Source organism: Cavia porcellus, unplaced genomic scaffold (assembly GCF_034190915.1).
Source record: "Cavia porcellus strain 051 isolate PalLab524CR breed Dunkin Hartley unplaced genomic scaffold, mCavPor4.1 scaffold_33, whole genome shotgun sequence".
Classification (NCBI taxonomy): Eukaryota; Metazoa; Chordata; class Mammalia; order Rodentia; family Caviidae; genus Cavia; species Cavia porcellus.
Genome location: NW_026947516.1, coordinates 7,312,223 through 7,333,647, shown reverse-complemented (window position 1 = coordinate 7,333,647; position 21,425 = coordinate 7,312,223). Strand labels below are relative to the sequence as shown.

The following is a 21,425-nucleotide window of genomic DNA, read 5'->3' as shown; positions in this document are numbered from 1 at the left end:
GATACAGGGACACGGGAAGGGGCAGCATATCCCCAGTACCCTCTCAGCATTTCATTAACGACATGTAATGAATGACACCTGCAGATCACAGGGCACACAGAACCCGAGAGCTTCCTTGTGGGTGACAATCTCACACTCGCCACAGCGCCCTGAAAGGAGGGCTGGAGAGACGGGGGCCAGCTGCTAGGGCTCTGTGGGAGCACCAGTGTTTGTGCACACACTCACACAGGTGTTTCTGCAGTGTTGCTTTCCTGTCAAGGTGCACACCGGGGCGGTGGCATGCCAAGGGCTAAGGCACTTGGACCACACTGTGGAACCAAGGTTCGTCATAGAATTCGTCTTCAACCCCAGAGCGTGAGGGTCTGCTATGTACCCAGCATTCTACATCCCTCCCAAAAAGAAGCCTGGGAGCCCTGCACCTGCTGAGCCAGCAGCTGGGACCTCTGCAGGCGGGGCATCGACTAGATATGGCACAGCACCTAGGATCAACTTTGCCCAAGGCCAAGGAGGAGGATCAACTCTGCCCAAGGCCAAAGAGGAGGATCAACTCTGCCCAAGGCCAAGGAGGAGGATCAACTCTGCCCAAGGCCAAGGAGGATCCCATCCGATGTCTTTCCCACTGATCCTTCATGTCCCTTGGGTATGACGGACATCACCTGGAGGTGGTGAAACCTTTATAGGAAGAAAACTGGGGGTTTAATGTTTAGCACAGAGCTTATCCATGGAGAGAGCTCTCATCCAAGAATACCCTAGGAGGAAGGGGAGGAGGAGGAGGAAGAAGAGGAACAGAAGGAAGAAGAGGAAGAAGAGAAGGAGGAAGAGGAGGAGGAACAAAAGGAAGAGGAGAAGAAGAATGAAGAGGAGGAGGAGGAGGAGAAGGAGAAGGAGGAGAAGGAAAACAGTCATCATCATCTCAAGGTGCGGGACACAAGTTCCAATGGCTGACCTTCCTTCGGGACCCTTCCCAGGCAGCTGCCCAGCTCCAGGTGCTGGGTGCGGGTGCCCACCATCTCCCCTGGCCTCTACTCCAGTCTGCCAGAACTCTCCCTCCATCTCTGTGTAATCGGCCGTCAACTCTGCAGCCAGAGTCAGGCTTTGCATCTTCTCCTGTCAGCCCAGAGGACCTCAGAGCAGGTCAAGGAGCTCTCTGCTCACCTCCCAACTGCCACCACCTTGTTTGGAAAAAGGGTCTTCCCTGATAGGATGAAGTCACAGACCTGGAGCTGAGGTCATTTTGTGTCATCTAAGCGAGGCTCTGGCCGGATGGCGAGAGGCCTGATAAGAGAAGAGCTGGAGACGATGGACGTGCCTGTAACTGAAGCTACAGTGGCAGGCTGAAGCAGGAGGATGGTGTGTTTGAGACCAGCCCAGGCAACTCATAAGATCTTGTCTCCAACTGGGATGGCAAGGGCTGGGGAGAGGACATCCTTGAGCTCCCAGGGCTCCATCCCCAGTGCTCTGCCGGTGGAGAGCGGCCTGCAGACGCTGGAGGCAGGAAGCCAAAGGCCAAAGAGGAAGCCTCATGCAAGGTCTTTTGAGGAACTCTGCCCAGCCTATATTTTGGTTTTGGACTTCAGGCCTCCAGAACTGCAGCCAATGTCCTGGGAGGTACCAGGCTTTGTCTGCGATGCGTCAGGAACCAGAAGGTGGGGAGCAAGCAGGACTCTGGGGGCCTGGGGATAGGGTATCTACCAAGTGGGTACAGAGAGAGACAGGAGACCATGGAGCAGGCATCACTTAAACACGGTTGATGGACACCTACTCTCCATGAATTATTAATGAGGTGAACTCTGCTCTGCAGTGTCACTTTGCCAAAAGCTCTGCATTGGTACCATGCCCTGGGAGGGTCTGCTGAGGCTGTCCCCTGTGCCTACACTTGACATGCATCTCAATGAATGGGACCAGGACAGCTCATAGCAGCCACCGAGCTGGTCCTCTGGAATAAGAGGTAAAAGTGCTGGTTTCCATGGCCTTTTCCAACCAGCTCCCCAGGTGGAGGTGTCAGGGTCTGCTCCCACTCAACTCCAAATCCCAAATCCGATTAGGACCGGGCCCTGGAAAACTTTTGTGATCTCAGGAATGCCATGTTAAAGCTGATAGGTACTCAGGAAAATGTCCACACCAGCAGAGAGTTGAGAAAGGGAATAACTTGACTGGACTCTGATGTTTACCTGCATGTAGGTACTAGTTGTACAAAAGTCTGTGTGTGTGTGTCTGTAAACCTTACTTAACTGTTCTGTGCTGTTACCGGCTTATGCCTAGATGTTCCCTGAAAACCTCATGGGCTCACAGGAGAGGGTTAAAGGGCTTGACAGCTGACTGGCTGTCAGGAGGGTTCTAGACAGCAGAAGCGTGTGCAAAGGAGCGCAAGCTGCAAGGGTTCCTCTCCCTCCCCAGGGCCTCTCCTCATGCCCTGAGCAGCTCTCTTCCACTTTGTCCCCTGACAGCCTGTCCTGCCTTGCAGCCACTCAAATATGGACTGAAGAGAAGTCAGGTACGCAGCCCTTCCTGTAACCCACAGAGGTCAGGTACTGGGTCCAGGGATGAGTACGTGACTAAGACATTAAGATCCATGAGGGAAATAAGGGCACAGAAAACAAATGAGAGTGCACTTAAGGGTTGTACTGAAATCAGTAAAATGTTCGCTTCCTAACGAAAGCCATGCTTATTTGTGGCTGGAACAAAATACAAATAACAGTTTCCTGTTCGCTTTCCATCACAAGGACACACCTGAGGTAACTTCTTTATAGAGAAGAGGTGTGTTTGAGTGTTTTAGAAGTTCCTGTACATGAGCAGGGAGACAGACTGGTGTACCAAAGTCCAGGCACAGGAGAAGACAGGGCTAGGGTCCCACCGCCTGCATGAGGGGCAGGACCCCGATGACCTGAAGACCCCTGACAAGGCCCCAAAGGGGTCCACTACTTCCCGATAGTACCTGGCTTTTGTCCTGGGGTCATTCCACATCCAAGTACAGCAATGTAGCTTCACAAAATGTTTAGTGATGATCAAGCAATTTAAACAAAATGAAACCGAGCAAAGCCTGAAACTCTGCTAAAGCGATGGAAACTGTATCACACACATAGCGAACCCCCAGCACCCTAAGGACAGTGACAAAACAGGGTACCTGATGACACAGGCCCGAGCTGGCATCACCCTGGGAACTGAACATGGGGAGCTCCACGCTCCTCACTTTAGACAAAACCCAAAGCTTGACCCAAGAGTTTTGCTCCTTAAAGGCTCAGGCGTGAGCACACACCTTACGTGGGGCACACTGACTCTATCACAACCTCTTCCAAACCACAGGCCTCTACCCTTACTTCTTCTGACGATCTTTGCACACTTGAGAAACTCCAGGCCAGGTCACTCCGTAGACAGGCACAGACCCTGGAGGCGTCTGACCGCCTCTACCTCTCTTACGTGACACCCAAAGGCTCACCAAGGTTCAAGTCACCTGTGGCTGGTAGCCCTTCAAGAGTTCGCAGGACACGCTGCCCCACTCTCTAGTTTTTAAACAGAACGTCATCAAGCACAGGAGAGTGTGTGCCTTGGTCCAAGTACCAGAACTCATAGAATAAAGAGAGTCAAGGGGTGTCAGGAGCAACCCTGTACACCCAGTGTCAAACAAAAGCCCTAAACTTGATCACTGCTGATGGGCATCGTGGGTCACACCGAGGGAGGGCAGAGGGTAAAGAGCATGGGAAGGGAGGCAGTGACCTACTGTTATGGGCTAGATCTTATGTATCCTGGCAAAGCTCTTATGCTGAAGACTTGGTCCCCACCTGACAGGGCTTTCGGGAGATGGTGGGATCTTGAGGAGATGGAGCCCATGGAGGAGGCTAGCTAACCCTTAACCTTCTCCTTGTCTCTCTGATTCCTGTTCACCAGAAGGGAGCAGCTTTCCACCTTGGGGAAAGCAACCAAGACTGAAGCCACTGGAACTGTGAACCCAAACAAAGGTCCCCTCCTCCTATGGGAATTATGGTAGTCTTTTTGTCCTGCAGAGACCAACACATCTACCCAGCAAACTTTGCTCACAGCAGGCTCATATGATAGCCCACCTGTTCACAGACTGGGCAAAAAAACATACCTCTCTTACTGCATCTGTTACTACTTTCCAAGAAAATCATCAATAGCAACATTAGGGGCACTTTTCTACCTTAAATACTTGTACAAAAACACAAATCCAACCCCACCTCCTTGGCTTTAAAACCCTAAAAGATTGTGACATGTTAAAGGCTGCATTTATTCTCACTGGTAAGCACTTATACTTGATGCGGGAATTTTATATTCAAATTCATCTCAGTGAGGTACACCCCCTTGCCTCCTGCCTACATACAGGCTGTTGTCTTACTTCAGGCTTCTGCTACAATAAAGAGTCTGAGACTAGGTCATCTGCAGACAACAGAAATGAATTGCTTATAGTTCTGCAGGTGGGGAAGCCGCAATCAATGTGGCAGGACCCTCTCTCTCTACTTCATACTTGCTACCTCCTCGCTGGGCCCTGGCATGGCACAAGGACACGCCAGGTTCCACAGGATTCTCTTAAGAGGAAACTCTTCCTATATGTAAGGACACAGCTATCATAAAGAAGCTGCATACTTTTTACCAACCCTGGACTGGGGATCAGGGTTCAGTATACGAGTTTGGAGGAGACACCAGTCATAGAAACCATGCATCGCTTTTTGAGTATCTCATGGAAAGACCTGACAAGTAACCATAACCAGGAAATTTATACGCCTGTATCTAGAAGGAGACTGCTTTGTACAAATTGCTTTAAATCTCTGTCTAGCCCTGACAAATGACAGAGTAACTGATACTCAAATGATATGGAAGAAAAGAATCAGAATAAAGCTCAATCAAGCATAAAAAGGAGACCAGTAAAATCCTCTCCCACCCAGCCTTTCAAGGAGACAAAAGAACAAAGTACTTGCTCCAAAAATAACAAACAAGAAAGTGATGACCACTCTCCTCTGATTCCACCCAGTTTGCATGGCTCAGATTCCAAATAAAGCCACACCAAGAAGAACAGGAAAGCAGGACAAAGAAAAGAAAGAACAAGTATTTCACACCTGCACTCTAAAATCTGCTGACCGTTTCAGTCTCACCCTTTCTCGATCACTGGAAAGACAAGAAGGGTGGTCCTGGGCCACGAATGGCTAACTAGAGGAACACACTTCAGGTTGAAATGGTCCTGGTCCGTGAGAAGACAGAATCCCAAGGATGCCGAGCCCTGCAGGCAAAGCCTTTTCATTCACATAAAACAGCAGCTTGTCCTCTACCTCAAAACTTTCTAGTTTGGGAAACAACACTGCTACTCATTGACCGGTCTATAAGGAGAGGACGCTTTGGATGCCTCTGTTCCAAGTCTGGCCTCTCCGTCTCACTGATCCAGGTAAAATAAAGCCAAGGGAACAGTTAGCTGCCAGGAGAGCAAGAGTAAAGGCAGAATGAGAACCAACCAGGGCTGCTGCCTTGATTTGCAGACCAGGTGCCACAATACAGGCTGGTGTGGGGCTGGGATTTCTCTGAAATCAAGAGCATGTGATTACTGTGTTGCCTTCTACCAGCATTTCTGCAAGATCCCAGGCTGAAAGATCATTCAATGCCTCTTTGACACTTGCCTGCCCGAGAGATACACCAAGATTCTAAAGAGCCCAGCCTGGAATTAACAGCATGATGACATGAGGTGACCAGAACTAACTAATTTGAGCAATACCTCATCTCCATGCTTAAACCTCAGAGGTAGCAGAGGGGTTCAAAGAACGCAGGTGCCTGCTCTTCCCAAAATTCACCCAGGGCTTGGCTGATGTTAAGGAAAGTGACACGATTTGGGTCTTCGCTTTATGATGTCTGGAGGTTGAAAGCAATAGCCTAGGCTAAGTTAAGCGAGCGTGCTCGTGGGGGACCATGCTCACACTCAACCTCTCAGGGCCGGGCACCCTGTCCACTGCATACACCATGTCTCTGGGCCCTCAAGGTGTCTCACACAACCCGCAAGGTGTGGCAGGCTCTTCTATACTATCCAGAGTGCCCACACTAAGCAAGAAGGCAGCTATGTGCCAGCGGAGGGCAGAGAACAGGGCTCAAGCTCACTGTAGGATGCAGAGACAGAACCCTTGGCCAATTACTGCCACGCTGTATTCAGATACCGCATTCCATGGCGAAGCTCCAAATATTACTTCTGCTCCCAGATTTTTCTTATTATGGAACTCAGGACCCTGCACTTGGCAGCCAGGTGCAGTGCCCCTGAGCTATACCCCCCACCTCTATTTTCTGATGATTGTAAAAGGATTTTAAGTAACTGTATCAGACTCCTAAAAAACACACATCTGATGCACACCACAGGTGACATGTATCCAAACTGCAAATTATGAGTATTCATGAAACACCCATCCCACCTCCATCCACCACCCTCGTACTATGGCCATTATGGCATAGATTAGGATTCATGCCCCCCATATTTAAATGTGGCAACTCATCAGATGTGGTGACAGAATACCTGAGATGATGTGCTTCAAGGAGAGCTATGCTAACACCATAAAAAACTGTTTGAGGATCCAGTTATCTAAAACAGGGGTGAAAATTGCATCATTTTTTTTAATCGGTACTGAGGATCGAACTCACGACCGCCTGCTTGGAAAGCAGGCGCTTATGTTGCTGAGCTAAATCCCCAGCCCCAACTCCATCATTTTTTTAACTATGGGCCAGAAAACAGATTTCCGGGAACATTAGGTTAAACTACATCAAACCCATTTCATCTGAATGCTTTTGGCTTTTATATTCACTCTGGACGACTAAGGTCTCTTTTAAAGAAAAACAGCCCATCTTTTGTCGTTTCAGTGACATATAGATTAGCTAATTTTTCCAATCTGGATATTCAGATATTGAAATATCCATCATCTTTTTTCTTCCTTTGAGATCCTGTCACCTTTTTAAATTTCAGTTCCCTTTTCCCACTCTCTGAATGACACTTGAGACACAAAACAGAGAATTCACAGCTGGTTAATTGATACCTTGTGTGAAGTTTAAAAAAAAATAAAGATGACTCTGAGCTGGGTTAGGAGGTGCGTCCCTGTAATCCCAGCCGTTCAGGATGCTGAGGCAGGAAGATCACTATTTCTAGGCCAGCATGGGCAGCCTAGGAAGACCCAGTCCCAAAATAAAAACTGAAAAGTCGGTGGTATAGAGCTCAGGGAGAAATGCTAGTCTAGAATGTGGGAGGCCTGGGGTTAGATCCTGGGCGCAAACCCAAAGATTGAAAAACAAACAAACAAACAAACAAACAAACAAAAAAACCCTGAATCCCAAAGTGTCTTTTCTGTTTAAAAGTAAAATTACTGGCATCATCTATTTCCAAAGCGCTGTGAAGTGCCCAGTATTTTCCTCAACAGGTCTGCTAAAATACCCATTTTACTTCCTCATTTTTATCTGATTAATCGACTTTCCCCTGTAATGTAAATATTTCCCTGTGAAACTATTTTATTTTCAAGTTCACTTCCCTGAGATGCAGGGGGCTGAGGCTATACTGGCCATGACACTGATCTGGGTAAAGGTAATAAAGGTTCCAAAACAAAAGAGAGGGTGCTGAGAAAGAACTCATTAGAAACTGTTAATCTATTGCTATCTAAACAATAGATGCACAGAAGCGCTGGCACACATTGGTCAGTGAAACAAAATAGTGTGTGTTTAGAAAGCTATGTTTTACAGGAGACATTCTGTGCCACAGAGGTTGCAAAGATAAACTTCTGGGGAAGTTCTGTGAGATCTGATCCTTTAACAGGTGCCTAAGGGGTAAGGAAGGAGAAATAAGACAGAAAACAAGGGAACGAGAAAAAAAAAAAAAAAAAAAAAAAGAGGGCCATAGTTTTCTGCCTTATTTTTGCTAGTTGTTTTTTTTTTTTTTTTTTTTCCCCAAATGGCATGAATCAGTTCTGGGACAAGATGAGAGGAAATGGCTAACATTAGTTTCCTGCTTTATCAACCAACCAACCTACTTCAACTGCCCAAAAGACCCTGGCTGGTAGTGACTCCTAAGAAACTCAATGCCAGTTAAGGTCCTCTCTCAAGGGCTTGGCTACATGTGTGTGAAACCCAGGGTCAGGATTCTCCATCAAGCTCGTCTACAACTTTGAAAAATTTACTTGTAATGAGTCATCGAGGTTTGTATTAAAATTCATGAACCTCTTGGAGCAGGTTATCTGGACTCTTCCTCAGTGACTAAGAAATTTATTTGACAATTAAACTTCTTGCCCACCTGAGTAAGAAAATTCACATCTACAGCTCTGCTTATGAATCCCAGCAGCTTTTCAAATTTCAAATTTTGTACCTCCATTAATTGCTCATCCTAATGAGTGATTTCTGTGAGGATTTGTTTTTCCTGCTTGGGAATTAATCTGTTTTTATCTGTATTCTTAAAAGAAAGGAAGAGGCTAGTTTTTGTGTGCCATTAAAAAAATCAGTCTCATTACAGCTGAACAATTTGGAAATGTGATTTTGGAGTCCAAGGTCACATTCACAAATTAAGATGAGCAGATCATTTATTCTTAGCTCTAAATGGCTTTAGAATCACTTCCAGACTATCTTCCTCATTAAGTGCTAGACTTTGGACAAACAGCTTTACAAACTCTCCTGAGTCGCAATCTTTTGTTTTTCATTAGTCAAGTAAAAATATTTCCTCCTACCTAGCAGGGCTGTAGGAGATGAAGCAATCACAGTCATGTCAACAGTGTATAAACAAAGTAGGGAGTCTTGTTTACAGATTCAGGAAGTCTTCCAGTAAAGAGTGAAAGGGTTGCTGACCCAGACCAACACTGTAGCCAGAAAAAGCCTCAGCCAGAATTAGGGAGCTCCTGCCTCCCCCGCCCCTAGAGATTTACGTGTAACTGTATACCCCCCACCCTTTGGAACCTGCCCCTGGCGCCAAACTTGTGCCAATGAAATACCTGTGCATCTCTAATGGCCTTAGGGCACTGCCCTAAGCTTAGGCTACTTATATTCCCACGCCCCTGTTCCCCTGAGAGAGATCGCCAGATTCTAGCGGCCAGGGCGCCAATCCTCTCTCCCCATGTTCTCAGAATAAAGGCCTCTGTTGTTTTATACTCCTCATCTTTTGCAAGTATTTTTCATCCTCTGGAAATAATCCTATCAAAGAGGACGTGAGAACATATGTTTTGAGGCATTTATTCTGTAGAGGCTTTGGGCTGAGATCAACACTTTTGTCTCAGGAGTTTTTCAACTGAGTGTCTTTAATTCTTTGAATTCTGCGTGGATCCCCTTTTCTGGTAAAGTACTTTCCTGCTAGAAGTGATTGAGCTGTGGGGTACATCACTAGGAATCCGTAGAGATCAGTGTTTCTCAAACTTTCAGCCACTTGGATTACAACGCAGATTGGGACTCTGCAGGTTTGGGGATGGGGTGTCCTTTGGGCTAAAACTAAGCAAGGGTTTCTCAATTTCTGCCCTTCTAGGACTGGCTGAATTCCGCTCTTGGCTTCCAGGGCTGAATTTTGCAAACACTCGGACTTCCCTACTTTGGCAGTAACCCCACCTCCTGAGTCCAGCTGTGACCCTGACAATGTTTCCAATCTTGCGCTCCCAGGAGGAAGGCCAAGTCTGCAGCAGGGGTGATAAGGTCAATTGAGAAGAACCCTCTCAGCAAAGGATGCTGCAACCCTCATCCCCCCCCCCACTCCCCCGCAGCAGCACTGGAGCCAGCAGACAGGTAGCCCTGACTCTATTTTGCAGCCGGGGAAACTGAGGCAGTGCACGGATCCCGGTGGTCCCCCGGGTTGGCGGAAAAGGAGCGCGAACCACCGCGAGCGCGGAGAAAAGTTGGGGGGAGAAAGAGGGGGAAGAGGGAAGGCGGCACTGGTACTCTGCAGTGCACGGTGGTCCCCTGGGACAGCTCCCTCAAGCGCTCCCGCCCCACCGGAAGCGAGTGCCGGGGCCGCGTGGAGGCGACATCCACTGGCCGGCGGGAACATGGGACCGAGGGCGCTCCGGGATGCCGCCCCTCCGTGGCCCCCCAGTCCTGAATGCCCACATCCCCGATCTCGCGCCCTCCCGAGAACGCTATCACTAGGGACCACCCACCCAGAAGCAATCCATGTCAAAGAGGAGGTGAGTGGCACGCCACGGCGGGGGCGCGGGCGCGGGCGCCGCCATAATGCCGGAGCTCTGTCACGGTGGGGGCGAGCGAAGAGGCACGCGCACCCGCATCCCCCCCATCAGTTTTGCTCACGCGCAGTCTTCCACCCTGAAGTTACGCGCACGCCAGCTCTTCCGCAAACCCGATATGCGCACGCGCACTTTACCCAGCGCGGCGTATGCGCGCTCCACGGGAGTCTGTGCGCGCCCGCAACGTGCTGCGCACGCGTACTCCTCCCCGTTGGTATTCCCGCGCGTGCCTGGCGAAACTGGGCACGCGCGTCCTTGGGTTTTGGTTGGAGCCACAGAGCTGAGCTGAATTAAGTCGCGGGAGGCGCCAAATAGGCGTCTGCTGGGTTTCACCCACACACCCCTCCTTCCTTTCATGTTCCTTGCTGTGCCGCTCAGCGAAGTGCCTCGGGGAATCTAGTCGTGTACTCTATTTTGGATAACAATAGATTACCGGTTTCTAATGAGTCCTTTCTCATGAATTGGGGAAGCGCGACCGTAAGGAAGGTGCAAGGGGGTTATGGAGTGGATACGAGTTTGCAAAGATGTTCAAAAGTGGCATCACTACGAGCCACCGCTTTGCAGCCAAAAGATCTCCGTCACCTCTAGGAAGGGTTCGTCCAAGCCCCAGGCGCCAGGCCCCGGGCTAATTTCCATTTCAGTTTTGCCCACCGCTTCGCTGCGGCTCTGGACCAAAACCTGCGGGGGAGGGGGAGAAGGTCTCGCTATGCATGCGCAGTAGCTGGCCCGCGTCTGCATCCCTGAGCTTCAAGTACCCTGAGTTGAGCCAACCTGATTGCAAAGGTGGTGGAGAGAGCTGCAATGATTGCGCTCTTCAAAGTGCTCTACCCTTGTTTCCTCGATCTTTCTGGCCGCTCCCTTTTTATTTTTTTAAAAATTTTTCCCACTTTTCCACACCTACCAGAGTACAACCTGCAAACTTTTAAGCATAAAGGTGCAACCTTTGGAGAAGCTAGCATAAAGAAGTTGCAGGGACTCGGGTGCTTTGTGGGTGTATTTTTTGATTAAGGGCCCTGAGATCCGATGAGGACATCCCTGTGTTGTGTAGAAATTCATCTTAGCATCTGTGATCCAGGGTGAATCTGTGGGACTGTTTTTTCTGCATGTGAAATGAACTTCTTAAAGACAGTTAGGCAAGATAGGTGCTTGGTCTTAGGGCATAGTACGTGTCTGATAAAGTTAGGGCTTTTTAGAGCCATTGCAATAAAAGGTTTTTTTTTTTTTGTTTGTTTGTTTTGTTTTTTGTTTTTTGAGACAGGGTCTCACTATGGGCTCACTTTGTTGCCCAGACTGGTCTCGAATTTGCAAACTATTTTCTACCCTCCCAAATGCTGGAATTACAGGCGTGCACTAGCACACCTGGCGATTAGAAATGCTGGACCTTAAGGAAGACAGTTCATGAACAAGGAAACTGTCACCCCAGTGTAGCCATTAGCGGGTTCTACGTTAGTTTACTGAGGCTGCTGTTAGCAACATGCCCCAAACTGGGTGACCTAAATAAAAGAAAGGGATTGGCTCCTACTTGTAGAGGGCACAATCCCTAGATTGAGATGACTGCAGGATTAATTCCCCTGAAAGGCTGTCTGAAAATGGTCTATTCCAGGTCTCTGCCCTTTGCTGGTGTGTGATTGTCTTTAACGTGTATCTAGTCCTATCTTTGCCTTGATTGTCTAAAGAACACTGTCATGTTGAGTTAGGGTTACCTAAAGACCACCCTTCAGCATACAGACCGCAAAAGGTCACGTTCGGAGGTGCTGACAGCTGAGAACTCCAGCAGTGCTTCTCTGGGGGATCCATTTGGATCTGTACCAGGTTCATTCCAGACACATTTGCAGGGGTTCTTACAGTGTGCTGGTATGCTCTAGCTGATGTTTTTAGAATTCTGTTCTCTGGATACACAGATGAGGAGAGAGTTCTTTTTGCATTCTTCCATAACAGTACAGCCTTGCTTATTTGTCAGACAAACAGAGGTTCCAAAAGGGATGCCAAGATGAAAACTAAAAGTCACTGTGGTCACCTATGTGCTGGAATTGACACCCATGTCAAGGATGCCTGGTGCCTGAGACAGAGCATAGGAAGTTGCTTGACTTTCAAAACTTCCTACAGAAATAAGTGAATGCATGGGAGTGAATGATATGATAGAGATATCAGATTTCCAGTATTAGAGATAGTTGGAGAGGGCTACCCTTGCATATTTTATCCATTGCAGCTCAGGGGAGGACTCTTGGGAGAAAATTCACGTTGCTCCCCTTGCCAGGAGTCAAAGTACTGACAAGGGAATTTCCATTAACTGCAGCTGAAATGGCAAAACCACATGGCAGTTGCAGGAGAGAACAGAGAGTGTTCTCCTGGGCTTCGGCTCGTCACAGGCATGAAAACCTGAATCACATCACCATATTGAAGGCTCGGTTCCCACATTCTTCCAAAACATCTCTTGTGTGTACGCGATGGAAGACATTTCTTCTCTTAAAAATAAAACAAACCTGAATATATGAGGTGTCTTGGTTATGAGTTGGATTGGAAAAACATGATACTGTTCCCGTGATATGATTCGTATGCAAGTGACAAGTTATTCTTTAGTCCTTTTGCCTGGTTAATCTTCACTACCACTTGGATTGGCCTGAGAGATGCCTAAGGGATTAGGAAATCACACTACTGTGTGTGTCTGGTTGGGTCTTAGGTTGTAAGTTGGGGTTGTATCTTTTCCCTGGCCACTCCTTGTCCAGCTCCTCCTTCCTCTCTCTGCTTCCTGGCTGATATGAGTCGAGCAGGTGTCCTCCGCCAGATCCTTCCAACATGCTGTTTCTACCTTGGAGCCAGCTGACCACAGATTGAAAATCCCTGCAATGAGCCCACACACACCTGCCCTGCTTTGAGATGTGCCGGTCTCACAGGTGATCCCAGCTATGACTAAGGCAGCCTTTCGCGATTCCCCATCACAGCCAAATATGGGCAGATCCTTCAAAGGAGTAGGATGCATTCCTGCCCACAGAGGTCTTAGATTGTTTTCCCTGATTGTGTTTTCTCCTTAGCACAATAGCATAGTTGTTCTGACGATTCTAAACTGGAAGACAGAAGATCCAGAAAACTGAAGTACAGTGATGTCAAAGAATGTTAACATCACGCTACATTGTTTCTTTCTTTTTTTTTAAATTTTATTTAAAAGGAAAAAGAGAAAAACACAAAACAAAACAAAGCGGTGTAAGGGTACAATACAGAACTACAAAAAAAAAAAAAAAACAGTAAGAAATTGCCAGTTAATAGATTACATATTATCATCTTAGAAATAGTTGCTCAAATCACAGTATCAAAGAATACAAAGTGGACATTCATAAAGTGAGACTGCAAACAGTTGTGTTAAATGATCCAACCAAAAACATTAATATGGTCAGCTATTTAACACCCCTAAACACACTTGCTGTTGTATCCTTTAGAGCTCTGTTTTTTCCCTCTCTTTTTTACAACAAAATTTACACATTTTGGGTTTTATTACTCCTTAGTTCTTATTACATTTTGGGGGGGGAGAGACTAAAGTCAAATATGGCAAAACAAAGCTGTCAGTCAAAACCAAGGATAGACATAGAACATGATGTAAAACAGAGTACAAGCTTATCAACAATGGTTATTAACGATGTCTCTTGTTTCTTTAAAAAGAATTGTCTATCTCATTAGATATTATAGAGTTGAACAAAACAGTAGAGAACAAGACCAATAAAAGTTAAGCATTGTAAACATTACAGGACTTCCAAAGGAGACAATAGTCAAACCAGCATGGGCATCTTAGTGAATCTTATTGACTTCAAAGTAGTTGCCTATACCCTCAAACTTGATACTATCATACAGAACGGAACAGAGTCTAATCAGTCAAAACAAGATCGTGGGAGTATTACAGGACTTCAAAACAAGTTAATAGGAAATCAAAAGAAGTTACTATTATATATCCTGCTAATTTTTTTAAAATTTTTCCCCTTAATTAAAACAAACATAAGAAATAACTAAATAATTTTTTTAAAGAATAAGGGAGAGATTGAGATAAAACAGGACATAACAATATAACAATAGAGGTCAAAGCATGACTGTTTCAGCAACCTAGTGCTTCACGACCAAATAATCCGACTTAATAGTAGTTACCATAGTGTCTGTCTTTTTTCTTGAAATATTTGAATAAAACTTCATATACTATAGCTTCAAATATTTCCATATCAAGAAGCCCAGAATAAAGCCTTTCCAATTAATAAGTGAAAACTTTATAAGGCTTCAAGGCCACATAATGGGGAATCATGATTACCACATATTTTTATATATTTGAATCATTACTTACATTAGGGAAACTATTCGGTATTCACACATGCGAGATTGATTTATTTCACTTATGAGTATGGTCTCAAGCTGCGCCCATTTATTGAAAAATATCTCAATGTGATCCTTCTTTATAGCTGAATAATACTCCATTGTATAGAAATACCACTACTTTTTTATCCATTCCTCAGTTGATGGAAACTTGGGTTATTTCCAAGATCTGGTGATTACAAATTGTGCTGCTATAAACATAGGTGCACATATATCACTGTGGTATGATGCTTTCAGTTCTTCTGGGAATATGCCTAGAAGTGGAATAGCTGAAATAAATGGGACTTCCATCCCAGCTTTTTGAGAAATCTCCAGAATGACCTCCACAAAGGCTGCACCAGTCTACACTCCCACCAACAGTGCAGGAGAGTTCCTTTTTCCCCACAGCCTCTCCAGCATTTGTTGTTGTTGGTTTTCTTGATCCTGGCCATTTTTTCAGGAGTGAGATGGTATCTCAGTGTGGTTTTAAATTGCATTTCTCTAATGACCAATGATGATGAACATTTTTTCATGTATTTATTTGCCATTTGCATTTCTTCATCTGAGAATTGCGTATTCATCTCAGATGCCCATTTTTGGATTGGATTTTTGAATTTTGGGGGTCTGAGTTTTTTTTAATTCTTTACATGTTTTAGACAAGAGTCCCTTGTCTGAGAGAGAGTTCACTAAAATCTTTTCCCAGTTTGTGGGTTTTCTTTTCATTATGATGGAGATTTCTTTTGACATGCAGAAACTTTTTAATAAGAAGTGGTCCCAGTTCTTGATTCTGGGAAGTATTTCCTGTGCGGTTTGAGTCCTGTTCATGCATTCTCTACCTACTCCTATGTCTTCAAGGTTTCTACCCAATTTGTCTTCCAATAGATTTAGTGTTTCTGTTTTAATATTCAGATCTTTGACCCACTTAGATTTTAATTTAGTACATGGTGATAGACATGGGTATAGCTTTAGTTTTCGGCGAATGGAGAGCCAGTTTTTCCAGCACCATTTATTAAAGAGACTGTCATTCTTCCAGTGAACCTGCTTGGTTCCTTTATCAAAGATAAGGTGGTTGAGTATCTTTGTAGTTGTGGTTGTATCTTCTAATCTATTCCATTGATTTCGGCTCTGTTTTGATTCCAATACCATGTTGATTTTACTACTGTTGCTTTGTAGTATAACTTCAAGTCAGGGATTGTGATGCCTCCTGCTTTGTCTTTGCTGCTTAGAATTGCCTTTGCGATTCTAGGTCTCTTCCGGTTCCAGATGAAATTTAGGAGTGATTTCTCTAGATCTATAAGGTATGTTGACAGTATTTCTATTGGGATTGCATTGAATCTGTACAACAGTTTTGGGAGAATGGCCATCTTCACAATGTTTGTTCTTCCTATCCATGAGCAAGGGATGTCTTTCCATTTTCTGAGATCATCCTCAATTTCCTTTTTCAATGTATTATAATTTTCACTGTATAAGTTGTTCACTTCTTTCATAAGAGTAATTCCTAAATATTTCATTTTTTTGCTTGCTAATGTGAAGAGTGCAGTTTCTCTTATTTCCCTCTCTGTGATTTTGTTGTTTGAGTATAGGAATGCTATTGATTTCTGAGTATTGATTTTGTATCCAGCTTCATTACTGAATTTATTTATTGTATCCAAGAGTCTTTCAATGGAGTTTAGGTGGTCTTCTATGTAGAGTATCATGTCATCAGCAAATAATGATAATTTAACTTCTTCTTTTGCTATCTTTACCCCTTTTATTTCTCTATCTTGCCTAATTGCTCTGGCTAGTAGTTCCAGTACTATATTAAATAGGAGTGGTGATAAAGGACCTCCTTGTCTTGTGCCTGATTTTAAAGTAGAGGCTTTGAATTTTTGGCCTTTTAGTATGATGCTGGCTGTTGGTATGTCATAAATGGCCTTTATTGTATTGAGGTAAAGACCATCTATTCCAATTTTCTGTAAAGTTCTTATCATGAGTAAATGTTCGATCTTATCGAAGGCTTTTTCTGCATCTATATAAATGATCATGTGATTCTTATTTTTGGCTTTGTTGATATGGTGGATTACATTTATTGATTTCCATATGTTGAACCATCCTTGCATTCCTTGGCTGAATCCCACTTGGTCATGGTGTATAATCTTCTTGATGATTTGCTGCATCCTATTTGCCAATATTTTATTGAGGATTTTTGCATCTGTGTTCATTAGGGAGTTCGGTCTATAGTTCTCGTTTTTAGTTGGGTCTTTCTCAGGTTTTGGTACTAGAGTAATATTTGCTTCCAGGAATGACTTAGGAAGGATTGCTTCCCTTTCAATTTCATTGAATAGTTTGAGGAGTGTCGGCATTAGGTCTTCTTTGTATTTCTTGTAGAATTCTGCAGTAAATCCATCTGGGCCTGGGCTCTTCTTGGTGGGTAAGGACTTAATTACATTTTCAATTTCATTAACAGCGATTGGGTTATTCAACAGTTTTACATCCTCCTGATCTAGCTTTGGTACTTCATATGTTTCTAAGAATCTGTCTATTTCTTCTGTGTTATCACACTTTTGAGAGTAAAGGTTTTCGAAACAGGTGTTGATAATCTTCTGTATTTCTATTGGGTATGTAGTGATTTCACCTGTTTCATTTCTTATTGCATGAATTTGAGCTTTTTCTTCCCTTTTTTAAATAAGGTTGGCTAGGGGCTTATCGATTTTATTTATTCTTTCAAAGAACCAGCTCTTTGATTCGTTGATTCTTTGGATTGTTTTCTTAGTCTGTATTGCATTGATTTCTGCTCTGATTTTTATAATTTCCTCTCTTCTTTTGGCTTTGGGCTTGACTTGCTCTTCTTTTTCTAGCTGTTTGAGGTGTAGCATCAAGTTATTTATTTGTATTCGTTCTGTTTTCCTGATGTGAGAACTCAGTGCAATAAATTTTCCTTTGAGGACAGCTTTCATTGCATCCCACAAATTCTGGTAAGTTGTATCTGCATTTTCATTTTCTTTTAGGTATTGTTTAATTTCTTCTGTGACCCACTGATTACTCAAGAGTGTGTTATTCAGTTTCCATGTGTTTATGGGATTTTTGCAATATCTTTTATCATTAATTTCTAATTTCAGAGCACTATGATCCAATAACATACAAGGGATGATTTCAACTCTTTTGCATTTGTTGAAATATGTTCTGTGAGCTAATATATGGTCTATTTTAGAGAATGATTCATGTATTGCTGAGAAGAATGTGTATTCTGATGTTGTTGCTTGGAACATTCTGTATATGTCTATCAAATCCATTTGTTCACAGGTGTGATTCAGTTCTGTTATTTCTTTGCTCATTTTCTGTCTGGTTGATCTGTCCCTTGGTGTCCATGGCATATTAAGTTCTCCTGTTACAATTGTGTTACTGATAATTTGAGTTTTCATTTCTGTTAATAGTTGTTTTGTATAACTGTGTGCTCTGGAGTTTGGTGCGTATATATTTAGGATAGTTATCTCTTCCTCTTGGAGTTTTCCCCTTACGAGTATGTAGTGACATTCTTTGTCCTTCATGGTCATTATTGGTTTAAAGTTCACATTGTCTGCAAACAGAATGGCTACTCCTGCCTCTTTTTGGATTCCTGCTGCATGAAGTATTGTTTTCCATCCTTTTACTTTCAGTCTGTGAGTATCCTTCTGGGTTAGATCGGTTTCCTGTAAACAGCATATGGTTGGATTTGGTTCTTGATCCATTCTGCTAGTCTGTTTCTTTTGATTGGTGCATTGAGACCATTTACAGTAATGGTTATTACTGTTAAATGCTGGTTTATTGTTGACATGTTACCTCTCTGCTGTTGCATCTTTATCTTTCTGTTCTCTTTAATTATTTACTTTGCTTATTGATTTTTTCCTTTGTGTATCTAACTGTCTTTCAATATTTTTTTGCAAGGTTGGGTTGGTGTTCTTGAAGTTCTTCAGCTGTTCTTTGTCATGGAAGTATCTTATTTCAACATTGATTTTGAATGATAGTTTTGCAGGTTATATCAGTCTAGGTTGGAAATCATTTTGCTTTAGGATCTGGAATACTTCACTCCATGCTCTTCTTGACTTTATTTTTTGTGCTGAGAAGTCTGCTGTCATTCTGATAGGTTTTCCTTTATAAGTGATCTTTCTTTTCTCTCTGACAGCTTTTAATAATCTATTCTTGTGTTGGATTTCTGGGATGGTGATTATTATATGTCTAGGTGTAGTTTTACTTTGGTTATGACTATTTGGAGTTCTATATGCTTCACTGATCCTGATGTCATTTTCTGATCTCATGCTTGGGAAATTTTCAGCTATTACTTCTCTAAATATCCTCTTGACATCCTTTATGTTGTCTCCTTCTTTTTCATTAATCCCTATCATTCTTATGTTATTCTTCTTTGCATCGTCTTGCAGTTGTTGAATTGTTGTTTCCTGATTCCTTGTTATTTTTAAAAGATCTTTCCTTTCCTGTTCACTAGCTGTAATCATGTCTTCAAGGTCTGAAATTCTATCTTCATTTTCATTAAGGCGTTTTTTACAATTTTCAGTGGAATTTTTTATATCCTGTACATCTCTGTGCATCTGCATTATGTATTCTGTTTGTTTCTTATATTGCTCGTCTAGGGATTCTATCTTTTTGTTTAGTTCCTCCAATTTTTTATCTGTGTTTCCTTTAGATATATTTAGAATCTCTTTCATTTCATTTATCATTTCTTCTTTTATCTGGCAGATAATTTCAAGTTTGAATTTCTTTAAAGCTTCCTGGAGTTGCTTGTTAATTTCAGTAGCTATTGTGTCTGATATTTGAGGTGAATGACATATATTTTCTTCTATATACATTGCTCCTAGTGTTTCTTGAGATGGGCTGGAGTTTTGAGGTTGTAATTTGGTCTTTTGTTTTGTCATTTTCCTATATTTCTGTGTTTCAAGTGTTATTTGAAAGCTTCCTCAGGATCTGTTGAAAATCCCCTTCTATGTTTGCAGCTACTGAGACTCTGGCACCACGCTACCCCAAGCCTCTGTGCCTGCCGAACCAATGGCCCTCCTCTGCCTGCTCAGAACTCTGCAGTTCCAGACAAGCTGGGCCTCAGGGACACTGTGCGCCCACCTGCCCCTTGGAAGCTCCACACCTCTCCAATCACAGCCGGGATGTGGAGGCAGATGTAGACGCCTCAAACCTACCTCTCCACTTTACTGCACATGGAAGCCTGGAGGGACTCAAACAGTCTGGGCTCTGGCTAGAGTGTGCTGAGCGCTCACTGCAGGGCCTCCGGAACCCGCGATGCTCCACCACCTGCAGAGACATCCACAGTCCTCCAGACACACAGGGAGGCCAATACAGGCACCCCAGATCCACCCAGCCCCTCCTCTGCACACCGATGGCTAGGTGCAGGAGGCCCAAACAGGCTGGGTTCCTGGGATAGTGTGGGCCCACCCACCCATTGGAAGCTCAGCAGTTCTCCAAGTGCAGCCGGGATGGGGAGGTGGATGTAGAGGCCTCAAACCCACTTCTCCACTTCACTGCACCCAGAAGCCTGGAGGGTCCCAAACAGTCTGGGATTTGGGCAGAGTGCGCTGAGCACTCACCCTTGGCCGTGGTGCCTCTGGAACCTGTGATCCTCCCCTGCTTGCTGAGATATCCACAGTCCTCCAGACACACGGGGAGGCCGATGCAGGCACCCCAGATCTGCCCAGCCCCTCCTCTCGCTACATTGTTTCTAATGCTCCACTTAAACTGAAACGTGTGTGGCCTGAGGGGAATTTTGATAGCTCTTCTAACCTGACCAGCACCTTTTGGATCTCTCAACTTTCCCTGCCTTGGTTCTGACTTCTCTGTGTATCTGTCCTCTCTTATGCTCGTTAAGCTGCTCCCCTGCCCATGTTAACTCTGAAGTTCATTAGCAAGCACTTGGAAACTTTCTCTAGCCCAGCAGATTTTCTCTGGCCCAGCTTCCAGGAAGTGGGGAGAAATGACAGCAAGCCATGCCAGGCAGTCTGTCACTGGATCACAAAGAGAAGCAAGGGGGCCTATAGGCCCAGCCTGCTTTGCCAAGCTGGCATGCTCTGGGAGCAGTGTGGGACCAGTGCAAGATGATTCAGCACATTTTCTGTCTAGGGTTGATTTTTCAGGGGGTCAGTGTAGGAACATCTTGGGGTTCCATGGTGGTGGGGAAGACTTCATTATTCTTGATTCTCTTTACTATGTGAGTATAATCTAAAGGACCATCCTCCTCCTCTCCACTCCCCTCCTCTATTCTCTCTACCCCTCTCTTCTCCTCTGTATTCCCTTTGCTCCCCTCTCCTCTCTATCCCCTCTCCTCCCCTCTCTATCCCCTCACCTCTCCTGTCTCTTCTCTCTATCCAGTGTGCCCTCCTCTCCCCTGTCCTCCTCTCCCTTCCCCTCCTCTCATCTCCTATCTTTTCCTCTCTTCCCCTCTCTTCTCCTCTTTATCTCCTCTCCTCTCCTCTCCTCTCCTCTCCTCTCCTCTCCTCTCCTCTCTTCTCCTCTCTTCTCCTCTCCTCTCCTCTCATCCCCTTTCTTACCACCTACTCTTTCCTTTCCTCTCCCCCACCTGTATCTCTGTCTCTCTTTTTTTCAGTCTGGGGGTGGCTCAGTTTCAGGGTCTTGGGCTACTAGGCAAACACTTTCCCACTGAGCTCCATCATACTATTTAAGTTTTATTTTTATTCATTTGTTTATTTTTGAGACAAGGTCTTACTATGTAGTGCAGGCTGGCCTTGAACTGGCTGATGTAGCCTAGGCTGGTCTGGAACTCATGGCAATCCTCCTGCCTCAGCCTCCCAAGTACTGAGATTCCAGGTGTGTGCCACCAAGTCTGGCTTTTGCTTTTTAAGTTTTAAACTCACCCTGAGCAAGTGAGATACATGGTATCAGAAATTCCTTCAAAAATAATCAACTGCAGATTTGAGGTCATGACAG

The 21,425-nt window shown here is 44.6% G+C and overlaps 1 long non-coding RNA gene across 1 annotated transcript in view; it reads left to right on the top strand.

Moving 5' to 3' along the window:
* The first annotated feature begins 9,471 nt into the window (after positions 1-9,471).
* LOC111754799 (uncharacterized) overlaps positions 9,472-21,425 on the top strand; it is a 69,792-nt gene continuing 57,838 nt past the window's right edge. The window contains exon 1 of the long non-coding RNA XR_010045365.1: positions 9,472-10,118. This is a non-coding gene — a long non-coding RNA (uncharacterized LOC111754799). The remainder of the gene's footprint in view (positions 10,119-21,425) is intronic.